The sequence below is a fragment of the Malania oleifera genome, chromosome 3 (assembly GCF_029873635.1).
Source record: "Malania oleifera isolate guangnan ecotype guangnan chromosome 3, ASM2987363v1, whole genome shotgun sequence".
Classification (NCBI taxonomy): Eukaryota; Viridiplantae; Streptophyta; class Magnoliopsida; order Santalales; family Ximeniaceae; genus Malania; species Malania oleifera.
Genome location: NC_080419.1, coordinates 32,035,346 through 32,048,525, shown reverse-complemented (window position 1 = coordinate 32,048,525; position 13,180 = coordinate 32,035,346). Strand labels below are relative to the sequence as shown.

The 13,180-nt window shown below is 37.2% G+C and overlaps 1 non-coding gene across 1 annotated transcript; it reads right to left on the bottom strand.

The window, feature by feature from the left end:
* Window positions 1-1,753: 1,753 nt before the first annotated feature.
* On the bottom strand, window positions 1,754-1,860 carry LOC131152535 (small nucleolar RNA R71). The gene has a single exon (XR_009136027.1). It is a non-coding gene; the product is annotated as a small nucleolar RNA R71 (small nucleolar RNA).
* Between the last annotated feature and the right edge of the window lie 11,320 nt (window positions 1,861-13,180).

Below are 13,180 nucleotides of genomic sequence, written 5' to 3'. Positions count from 1 at the left end.
GTTGGCAAACATTGAAAGGGTTCCTTTGGGGTTCAGCTGGGTGTAAGGTGTGAAGACGGTGGGAGGCATGCGTTGGGGCTAAAAATAGGAGAGGTCGCACAACACATGAGGGTTGAAAAATTTTTTTTTTTTTTGTGAGACACACAAGGGAGGCCGGACCACACACAATTTTTTTTTTTTGAAAAATTATTTTTTGGGAGCTTTTTTGTGGTTTTCTTTTGGGAGTGCTGTGAAGACACACACACACACACAACCAGCAAAGAAGAGGTGGCCGCATGGAGCAAATTAAAATCTTTTTGGAATCGAAAGGCAGCGAACGACTGCGGTGCTTGGGGTGTTCGTGGCGAGCGACGGCGGTGCTGTGAGTGTTGATTTTTCCCTAACGCTCCAAATAGAAGAAAATATGGTGAAATCTTTTATGTTGAATTTAATTTTCATAATGAACTAATTTTTGTATTCTAGGAAAGCAATGTAGTTAGTTTCGAATTATGCTTGCTCTTTGATGCTAATCTGAAGTAGTTTTCATTAATGTTTGTTTGAGTTATTGTGCGCTTAATGCTTTTAATTAACTGACCATTAATTAAATGATATTAGTCTTGTGATTTGCTACCGAAAGGAAGGATTATAGGATAAATCTTGGATAATTCAGCGTAGATAAATATAGAGATTGAAATACTTGTATGAACCTACGTAACATTAAACATCGAGGGTCTTATTACGTTCTTGCGTTATTAATTTGCATATCGTATGTTAAATAATAAACAAGAATAGGTTCTAATTGACTATCGAAAGAGGCTTTTGGAAAAATTGGAGATTTGCTAACAAATAGAGAATACAAATTCGAATTGGCTATATGAGTAAAGCATAGTGAGAAATTAGGTAAAATCGGTTTCCTAGAAGTTTTCACCATCAGTAATTAGATAAACGGCATCCAGTTTTAAATTCTCTTGAATAGTGTATTTAAAGTAGTTTTGTTTAAATTTTGCAGTCTAAAATTATTAATTTTTTTAAATAAAATCAAGGTTATTATAAATTCGGTACTTGGTAAAATTAAGACATCAATCCCTAAGGACGATACTCTACACATCATTATATTATAAAACTACGATACTGTGCACTTGCAGTTTGCACTGATCAAGTTTTTGGCGCCATTGCCGAGGATTGAGATTTTCTTATTTTTGTCAATATCGATACAAAGTAATCTTGGTTTTAATTTAAAATTTTATTTTTATATTTTTATTTATTTTATTTTATTTTATTATTATTTTTTCTATATTTCTGGTGTGTTTTTTATGTTAGATGCGTAGTGCTAGAACATGTGCCATTATTCCTTTTGATCCAGAGATTGAAAGAACACTTAGAATACTAAGGAAAAAGAGGGTACTAGCCACACGCCTTGAAGGATTATGTACGACTAGTTATGAATGACAACTATTTGGGTATCAGATGCTAGCCCATTAATGCTAATAATTTTGAGCTCAAACCTGCATTAATCAGCATGGTGTAGCAGGCCCAATTCAGTAGATCACCACTTGATGATCCCAATATTCATCTGGCGATGTTTCTGGAGATTTGTGATACTGTGAAGATTAATGGTGTTACTGAAGACACCATTAGATTGAGATTATTCCCTTTCTCTTTGAGGGACAAAGCAAGAGGTTGGCTACAGTCTTTACAACCTGGGAGGTTCACGAGTTGGCAGGACATGGAAGAAAATTTTCTAGCTAAATTCTTTCCACCTACAAAAATAGCTCAACTCAGGAGTGAGATTTGTCAATTCAAGCAACATGTTTTTGAATCACTTTATGAAGCATGAGAAAGGTATAAGGATTTGATTCGACGCTGCCCACAACATGGATTCCTGGATTGATTGCAAATTCAGATGTTCTATAATGGGTTAAAAGGAAAAACGCGGACTTTAGTTAACGCTGCATATGGGGGAACTTTGATGTCAAAGACACCTGAGGGTGCTACTGCCCTTTTGGAAGAAATGACCTCAAATAACTATCAATGGCCAACTGAAAGAACTATGGCTACGAAATTTGCAGGGATTCATGCATTGGAGCCACTTGCTGCACTTTCAGCTCAAGTTGCTTCTCTGTCTCATCAGATTTCAAATTTGAAAACCCAGAGGATACCACAAGATGCAGAATATGTGGCAACTACAAGTAGGATAAATCCGAGCAATGAAGCGAGTCAAGAACATGTTCAATACATCAACAATCAGAACTACAATTATCGTAGTGATCCTTTGCCACGATATTACCATCTAGGGCTTTGAAATCATGGGAATTTTTCTTATGGAAATACAAGCTACAACCTCCTCCAGGACTTGATAGTCATCAAGATAAGAAGAAGATGTCACTTGAGGATGCCATGATATCTTTTGTTGAGGAGACAAAAGCAAGGTTTAAAAAACTGATTCACGGTTGGACAACATCGAGACTCATTGCAACAATATGGGAGCTGCCATGAAGAATCTTGAAACGCAAATTGGGCAACTGACCACGACTATAAATTCCCAACAGAGAGGAACTTTTCCTAGCAACACCGAAGTGAATCCAAAGGAACAATGCAATGTCATTACACTTAGGAATGTAAGAGAAATTGAGAAATCACCATTAAAGGAAACCATGTCCACCCCTACTGTAACGACCTGCTTAATTTTCACACACATTTTTTTTCCTTAAATAATACAAATTAGTATACTAAATCCAGCAGATCAAGATCAACCTGAACCCGTGAGTTCCAAGGATATAACAGAAACACATAACGGAAGCCTAAGTAGCAGGAAACATAAAATCATCAATAACTCATAAAGCCATTTACATAACACCAGTCATCATAATACCAGAGTACTACATCCATTGTATTCATTTATACACAATACACAACCTAAAAAATACCTAGGGTCTATTCCCACAAAATACATCTGACCCTACCAAAGCACTTACCCTTCGAAAAAAAGGCAAATCAGTTGTATCTATCTCAGCAGAGCTTTATCCGCTCTCCTATTAGGGGCCCCTGAAATGTTTATGAAATTCGGGGTGAGACACCTCTTAGTAAGGGAAATAAACTAATACTAGTGTGTTGCAACATGAGTATTTCTGTGTTCTATATAAAATCATACGTAAACATATCAGTATAACTGTTTGTATCATATATGGGAAACATGTATTCTCATATCATGGAAAAACATATAAGATTTTCATAAACATAATTCATTTCATATAATATAATATGAAAACAACTCTGGTAGGTTAGCTGGCTGTTGTCATGTATTATCCTCACATGATTGGGTTGTGTGGCCCGAAGGCAGGACCTGACAATGGTTGGCTGACCACTACCAAGTCAAAAGTACAGTTTGTAAGTACGATGGGTTTGCCAGACCTGGTTTGTACACTAGGGGCTCTCACACTTCTTAAAACCACATCGACCATCCAACCTCACACCACTACGTACAGCAGTGTTAACACAAATATCATAATGAATCATGAACACATAGCAGCGGTACCATGCAAGTGCTAGCCTAGACCAAGCCAATTAGGTTCTGATAACATATAACATATAATGAAACTGTGATACATGGATATTTCATACCATTAATTACTAAATCAATATCATCATATCGTTTTGCATATATACGTATATCATGAAAATTATCGGTCCGTACGCCGATATTTCACATTTTACCATAGCTCGGCCCGTATGCTTGCAAAACATCTCCATAGCACGACTCGTACGCTGGAAAATCATATCCATAGCATGGCCCATAAGCCGAAAAATCACATACATAGCACGGCCCGTACGCCGGAAAATCATATACATATCATTATCATATTGTTAGGAAACAGTAATTTATCATAGATTCTACTTATGCCACACAAAATAGATTTTTCGTATATTTAACATACCATCATTTTTCAGCAGTATTTCCCAAATATAAAACATATATATATATATTCCTGAAATCAGATGCTGTAATAACATACATACATTTTCACAAAATAACTAACTTAGTTTATCCCCTTACCTGAATCCTGAAAAGCCCCTAAAACAAATAGCCCCGCACCCACAGGATTCCCCATTCAACACCCCGAAAACGACATTCCCTGAACTAAAGTTTAATATTTTTATGCGTACAACACTTCATACAACTGTCAAGAAACCAAATACTGAGTAGAAAGCCTTACCCTGGATTTGGGATGGTTTCCGACTCAACCCCACCAACGATCCGCTCCGGCAGACTTGTAGAGAATTTTTCGAGGAACGTCATGGTTAGGGGTGAGCATAATTCAATGAAAACCGAATTAACCGGATTAACCGGCCGAAATTGGTCGATTCGATTCGGGTAAAAAATCTGGTTCGGTCGGTTTGGTTAAAAATCTACAAATTTTCAGTTAATTGGTTTCGGTTCGGTTAACGGTTAAAAAAATATCGATTAACTTATTAACCGAATTACTAATACTTTATATTTTTAATAAAATTTATAATAAGGCAGTTGGGGCCGTTGGGCTCGGGTGACTTGGGCTTGGCTGCTTGGGGCTTGGGGCTTGGGCCTGGGGGGAAAAAAGGCTTCGTGCCTTCGTTCACTTCACACTTCACACGAGCACACTCACGGTCCAGTGTCCACAGACTCACAGATTGGGGATTAGAGTTAGGGAGTAGGGACTTGGTTTCTTAATTCCTCAGTTTCTTTGCACTCTGCCGAGTGCCGATCTGCCCCGCACGGCCCACGCCCGCAGGCCACAGCTCTCCTGCCTCTCCATCGGAGTCATTGACTCATCGGACCACCTCTCGGAGAGTCGGAGTCGGCAAATCCCCTCTGGCCTCTTCGTCATCTTTGAGTCTTCGGCAGCTCGGCTCTCCAGAGTCCAACCTCTCGTCTCGATCCTCAGCGTCTCAGACTCTCAGCCACCAGCTCGCTGTGCAAACCTGGACGGCCGGACCCCAATAACTCAGTAAGTCTTCCTCTTCTCCTCCTCCTCAAGTCCTCGGTTCCTCCTCCTCCTCCTCCTCTTCTTCTTCTTCTTCCACTTTTGTATAATAATCAATTTTAAATAAAATTGGTTAAAATAGTTAACCGAATTACCCGTTCGGGTCCGGTTCGGTTTCTGCGACCAATTCGGTCGATTCGGTTAATGCTTTTATTTAACCAAAATTTTTGGTTAATTCGGTTAATTACCCAAATTTGGCCGAACCGACCATTTGCTCACCCCTAGTCATGGTGGATTTAGATCTTCAAACTAGTAGAAAATCAGTCTGAGATCTTAGAGAGAAGGGTAGGGAACCGAAGGAGGAGAGAGAAGAGGTCTCTGCGGCCAAAATCCACCAAAAAATGGCATTTAACACTATTATACACTGGCCTTCGTCGACGTGCCACGTCACCTCATCGACGAGGTCATGAAGACAACTCGTCAACGAACCCTCTCCTCATTGACGAAGTTCAGAACCTCCCAAAACCTCTCTCCATATTTTCTCGTCGACGAAACGTACCCTCGTCGACAAGCCCAATTGTAACTTCGTCGACGAACGCGACCCGTTGCCTCTTTCCTTTCCCATTTCTATTTCCTCCCTTTTATTATCATTTAATTATTATAATTATTCAGGTCACTACACCTATAGCTGAAAATAATGGTCAAGGCAAAAATAAAGTGGAAGAAGAGGAGATGGTGGATGACACACCAAGAGAGAATGACATGTCACCAATAATTTCATTTCCTAACAATCCTCCTATTCTCTCTACTCCACTTCCTTATCCTTAACGTTTTCAAAAACAAAAATTAGATAAGCAATTTTCTAAGTTTTTGGATATTTTCAAGAAAATTCACATAAATATTCCTTTTTGTAGATGCCTTGGAACAAATGCCAAATTATGTCAAATTCCTGAAGGACATCATTTCCAAGAAAAGAAGGTTGGAGGAGTTCAAAACAGTGAACCTTATTGAGGAGTGTAGTGCTATTCTTCAAAAGAAATTGCCTCAAAAATTAAAAGATCCAGGGAGTTTTACTTTGCCTTGCACTATAAGAAATTCATTTTTTGATAAAGTTTTATGTGATCTTGGTGCTAGCATTAATCTTATGCCACTTTCTATTTGCAGGAAATTGGGACTTGGAGAGATGAAACAAACAACGATTTCTTTGCAACTAGCAGACTAATCCATCAAGTATCCACATGGAATCATAGAATATGTATTGGTAAAGGTGGATAAATTTATTTTTCCTACTGATTTTGTGGTGTTAGATATGGAGGAAGACCAAGAAGTTCCACTAATTCTTGGCCGACCATTCTTGACCACTGGAAGGGCTTTAATTGATGTTCAAAAGAGTGAGTTAACATTGAGAGTGGACAAGGAAGAGGTTATGTTCAACATCTACCAAGACATGAGATTCCCAGAGGATCCAAGCACTTGCTTCCAGGTAGATGTCATCCAGCAAGGTGTAGAAAAAGCCTTTCAAAAAGATGTACCAGCTAATCACCTCAAACGATCCTTGCAGCAGATTACAACACAACAGCATGTAGGGAGGCTAGAACCCATGGAAGCAAAGACAGATTCTATAATTTGTAAAGAAAAGATGCACAAACCTATATCTCCAGAGTTGAAACAATTCCTTGATCATTTTTGCTATGCATTCTCAGGTGATGCATATGAAAATGCAAAAATCTACAAAGAGTAGACGAAGAATTGGCAGGAAAAACAGATTCTTAGGCATGAGTTTGCTCCAGGACAACAAATTCTACTCTTCAACTCATGATTAAGACTCTTCCCAAGTAAGTTAGGGTCAAAATGGACAGGTCCTTATACAATTGACAAAGTTTTCCCTTTTGGAGCAATAGACTTGAAGGACAAGATAGGGAACATATTCAGAGCGAATGCTCAGAGATTGAAGCACTATTATGGAGAACAAATGGAGAGGAATTGTGCATTTATTCCTCTTGGAGATCCTGGTTGATGAAAATTGAAACGTCTGGCTGGAGACGTTAAAACAAGCGCTTATGGGAGGCAACCCAAAGAGTTTCTCTTTTGTTTATTTCTTTTATTTTTATTATTTTATTTATATATTTATCTATGCACTTTTGAATAATTTAGATTTTTGATGCAGGTTTATTTGGCATAAGTACAGAGTTGAAAATTTAATTCCTCGACGGATTCACCAAAAAGCCAGGGAAGTTTCTTCATTTTCTTCACTCTTTCTCACTTTTGAATGGCATTGAAAAAAAAAATGTGAATATGGATGATTAGGCCATGAGTGACACTACTTATGCTCTTCACATACTTGCATATAACCTAGGAGTACACACTTGGGTCATTTATGTGTAGTTCTTCTTTATATGGCTAAACTAGGAACTGTAACTCATTGATGGCTGATTGTAGTTCAATTGTGTTAATATGACTATATAAAATCTTGTATCTACATGGTATCTCTTGAGGTTAAAAAAAAAAAATACATGTTCACGTGACTTGTAGCACTGAGGGTTCCTTGTGAACAATGAGAGAGCACCCGTGGCGACTGTGACACCTTGTGAGGTATTGTTGAGCCATTTATCATTCTTTTGAGTTTTTGACGTCAATTTAGAGTTCATGAAACTTAACTTTTCCTTTTTTTTTTTTTTCTGGATATTCTTTATACACTAGTCTTGGTTTTTGAATTACTAGCCTAGGGGTGATATATAGTGGGGAGATAGAAACCTAGGTCTTGTAGCCTACTCAAGATGTGAAGGTTGAGCCACCCCTAGAAATAAACTTATTTCATGAACTCTTATTCGAACTTAATGCACATGGGTGGTATGAAAACAATAAAAGAAGTGTTAGAAATTGAAAAATGAGCAGAAGAAAGAAAAAGAGAAATAGAAATACCCAAGCAGAGGTGAAAGATTAATACCTGCTGACAACTACAACAAAAGTCAGGGATAAGACATATGTTATCCATGTATGAAGACTCTTCACCCGCCTAATGCCTTAGATGTATTCACGCCTGGTTTGTGAATAAGTTGATCTAGGGTGGCCTTGGTTGGATATGGCGAATAGGTGAGAAGATGCTAGGGTGAAGGATCTGACACCTCGTAAATAGGTTGGATCTTTTTCAGACTAGTCCACTCCGTACATTTAGCATTTGTTCCTTGCAATATGTGGGATGTTTGATCATGACACTCCTCCTCATATACAATGAGTGAACCCATCCTTTTTTAGTGTTTTTGAGGGTATATTAGTTAGGCCGAGTCAAAGCGACAATTCTTTAGGTGTCCACGGATATCCTGGGTGTAACGAGTCACACACATTACACATGCCTCGAGATTTCGCCTATTTATACTCAAATTTATATGACTACATTAACTCTTAATTGTGCTTGTTAGTTAATTTTACTTGTGTTTACTGTTCCTAATAGCTATATGATGATGAGACTTGCATGAATGACTTATTTCAGAGTTGCGTGCATTGTGTATGAATGAGTTTGTGTGTAATTTGGTGATATTCTTGTATATGAAATGGTATGGTTATATTGCATGCGCATTCATTCATTGAAATTTGTAGGTACCACCCTGAATTGCATTCACGCTATTTGCTAGGGACTAGCAAAACTTTAGTTGGGGGGTGTGATTACGCTTTTAAATTGCGTAATTAGGTGCTTTAATTCTTGCATTACGAATTATATTTTTTATTTAAATACCTAATTACTCTCAATATTCTAACATTGTGTTCTATTTATAAAATTTGGGTTTTATTGAGTAATGTAGGAAATTTTGGTATTTTTTATTGTAGGGCAACTATTGGAAGCTAAAAACCGATGATACTTTGAAATCTGTGCATAACTCTCTCATCAAACCTCCGATTTAGATGATTCAGGATGCCATAGAAAGATAAAAAGACACTCCACAATTTTCATGTTTTGTGTTATGTGAAATACTAGATGCATCAAGGTCAAAATCAGACGTGAAATTACCATACACAGTTTTATGGACCATTTCAACAATTCTCCGTAATATGGGCGTAACTTTCTCATCCAAGCTCTGATCGAGAGGATTCAAAATTTTGGGAAAATCTGAGAAAGAGTTATACAACTTTTGTGTTTTGAGCTTTGAGTGTTACGGGCTGTAGGAGGGTCAAAATTGGGTTTGAAGGTGGAGGGCAGATAGTGTACCTTTGAAAAAAGAAAATAAAATAAAAAAATAAAAAAATAAAAAAGTGTGATGTGACCTAGCCATGCAGCCAGGTCATCTTAGAGCAGCACGCTAGGTGAGGAACAAAGAAAAGAAAAGAAAATGAAAGAAGGGGGCGGCAGAACAAAGGACACGCATAGGGTTTTGGGGGGCTTGGTTGGTGAACATTGAAATGGTTCCTTTGGGGTTCAGCCGAGTGTAAGGTGTGAAGACGGTGGGAGGCATGCGCCGGGGCTAAAAATAGGAGAGGTTGCGCCACACAGGAGGGTTGAAAAAAAATTATTTTTTGGTGAGACACACAAGGGAGATCAGACCACACACAATTTTTTTTGAAAAATTATTTTTTGGGAGCTTTCTTGTGGTTTTCTTTTGGGGGTGCTGCAAAGACACACACACACACACGACCAGAAAAGGAGAGGTGGCCGCGTGCAGCAAATTAAAATCATTTTGGAATCGGAAGGCGGCGAACGACTGCGGTGCTTGGGGTGTTCGCGACGAGCGATGGCGGTGCTGCGAGTGTTGATTTTTCCCGTACGCTCCAAATAGAAGAAAATATGGTGAAATATGTTATATTGAATTTAATTTTCAAAATGAACTAATTTTTGTATTCTAGGAAAACGATGTAGTCAGTTTTGAACTATGCTTGCTCTTTGATGCTAATTTAGAAGTAGTTTTCATTAATGTTTGTTTGAGTTATTGTGCGCTTAATGCTTTTAATTAACTGGCCATTAATTAAAATATATTATTCTTGTGATTTGCTACCGAAAGGGGGGATTATAGGAAATATCTTGGATAATTCAGCGTAGGTAAATATAGAGATCGAAATACTTGTATGAACCTACGTAGTATTAAACATCGAGGGTCTTATTGCGTTCTTGCGTTATTAATTTGCATAATCGTATGTTAAATAATAAACAAGAATAGGTTCTGATTGACTATCAAAAGAGGCTTTTGGAAAAATTGGAGATTTGCTAACAAACAGGGAATACAAATTCAAATTGGTTAGATGAGTAAAGCATAGTGAGAAATTAGGTAAAATCGGTTTCTTCGAAGTTTTCACCATCAGTAATTTGATAAGCGGCATCCAGTTTTAAATTCTCTTGAATAGTTTATTTAATGTAGCTTTGTTTAAATTTCACAGTCTAAAATTATTAATTTTTCTAAATAAAATCAAGGTTATTATAAATTCGGTACTTGGTAAAATTATGACATCAATCCCTGAGGACGATACTCTACACATCATTATATTATAAAACTGCGATACTGTGCACTTGCAGTTTGCACCAATCAATTTTCCACGGAAGACAGAAGAGCAAAGAAGAAGATATTTATTCTGATTGTAAATGCATTTTAGTTTTTATATTGTGGTTTGTAATAACTGCATCTCATGCATGATAGGCTTACATGCTCAAAGACCATAGATTAACCCTAGGTCCCTACACAATCACTTGCACAAATCCCTCAGTCGTACAAATCATACCACATGTATTAGGGGTAACTTCTAACACAAATCTGGACCTAAAATTAAATTTGAAAGGGTTTCGGTTGATCGAACCCATTTGTGTATATTCAGCTTTGTCGACCGAACCTCTCAGGGGTCAACAGTTTGACTAGGGTTTAGTCGACCGAATGGTTTTTGAATATGTCTTCCTTAGTCTACTGAACTGACTCGTGCCTGACACCCAACTGTTCAACTGACTGAATATTCAGTTCATTTATGATTGAGTTGATCGAACCATATAAATAGCAGACCGAATTTCAAATATAGTCAACTGAACCTCGAATGCTTTCAAAATCACCTTTATTCAACCGACTATATTTGTAGTTCAAAAATGCCTTGATCGACTGAACTTGGCAATTGAGTCGACCGAACTTAAAATATAGTCGACCAAAGGGTTGGTGAAATTTTTACTGCAGTAAATCAGGGTTAATTTGTATTAAACATAGTTAAACAATTTTCAAAATACCCTGTATGTCCCCAATGGTTATATTTTTGCCCTACTCTATATATACCCCCTTATTTGTCATAATTAAGAAGAGATTAGCATATATATTAGCAAAATTTTTCTCTGAAAATTTATTGTACTAAATATTTCATACTTCCATTTTTAACAAAGCATATTGCAAAATCTCTTTCTCATATTACATATCTTTGAGAGAGATTATCTTTGTGGGTATTCTTTCATTCTCTTTGCAAGCTAACAACTCTCCCATACTTGCATTTGTTGATTGTTGATTTTGGAGAGTAGCTTAAAATTTTTCCCATTGTATTTTACTTATAAATATTAGAATGGGAAAAACTCTTCATTGACTTAAGAACTTGCATCCTTATTGCAAGTTTCATAAGTTTGCTTTGTGTTTTGATAAAATCATTTTTAGCAAGTTTAAACCCTAATATTTATTGTGCATGATATCTGCTTAGGGTTCTAGAGATGCTTTGAATATTCATATTACAAATATATTATCTTGAAATCAAAGGTCTCACTCTCACATATACATATTGACACACAAATATTGTTGAGAGTTAATACATTGGTTAATGAAATCTCACTTGAGCTTAATATCCTATCATATGTGAGTGCATTAATTGATTATGCGTAGTGGTACATATCTGCTTAGTGTAAGAAACATATTTGTTTGTATGAAAAGTTGAAAATAAGTTGTATTCTCGACGTGTGGTCGGAAGAAGGAGACTAGTCTTGTGAATAGTCCCGGACTGGTTCAGGCCCGGTTAGGAGAACTAGGTGCACCAGCATGTAAGGTGTTGTAAACGGTGTTGCTCCACCCGTGAACTGAGCAACTAGTGGAATCCTCTTGCTTGTGAACTTGAGGCGCGGACATAGGCAGTATTGGCCGAACCCCGATAACATATCGTGTGTCCCCTTTAATTTCTAGCACTTTATATTCTTGCACATGTATATTATATTTAATATATTGTGAATTCTGTGCATGATTTAATTTTCGCATATCATTATCTGCGCAATTGGTGTATGACTGATATTTGGTTAAACTTAGGAAGAAGTTTTTAAAATTCCAATTCACCCCCTTATTGGGAATATACCAATTCCAACACGAAGAATCAGATATACCATGCTAGAACTAAACATATTGATGGGAGGTTCCACAGGGTTCGAAAGTTGATTACTTCGAATGAACTTGTACTGGAGAAGGTTCACACTTCTGAAAATGCAGCGGATATGTTGACGAAATCGGTTACTTATGAAAATTTCAAGCATTGTTTGGACTTACTCCATCTCTCCAATTGATAGAAGGGAGATGAATCCAACCAAGTGTTTCAAGTTCGAGGTGGAGTGTCAGGCTATGTTTTTCGTGTTTTCTCCTAAGGGGCAGAAATTCACCAAGTTGGAGATTGTTGTGGATGGTGGCTTATTTCTTATGATGACAAACTTACACAAAGGAGGACATAGTATAATAGTTTGGGAGAAAACCATCGACGGTTTACTGTGGACTTTCTAAAATCATTGATGGTTTCATTGAAATTCTCAGACATGCTCTCGGTATTCTAACCGTCGACGGTTTCCTTTCTAGACTGCGAGATAGAAATTCAAATTTTGAATTTGGACATTATGTTGGTTGGTTGTTGGGGGGAAACCTTCGAAAGAAAGTCTATTTATGCTTATCTGAGTGTATTGTGACAAGTGAGAGAGATCATTGAGAAGTGTATTGTGTACTTTGATATTTCCTTAGTGAAATTTTTGTATCATTGCTTCCGTAGATGTAGATTTTGTCAAACCACGTAGATCTTGTTGTTGTTCTTGTTGTTTATCATTTTTTGATTGTGTTTTTCATTTGCTTGTTGTGTTTATTTCGTTGTGCATTCTATATATCTGAACCATATTACAACACATTTCATTATGCAAACCAAGCATGCACAAAGCCCCCACGCTAACTATCTACGGTTAAAGATGATCACTGGAATGGTTTTTCAATGATTGTGAAAATTTTTAATTATACTCATTTCAACTTAGTTGTTTTGCTCAAATATGATTAGTTGTTCAT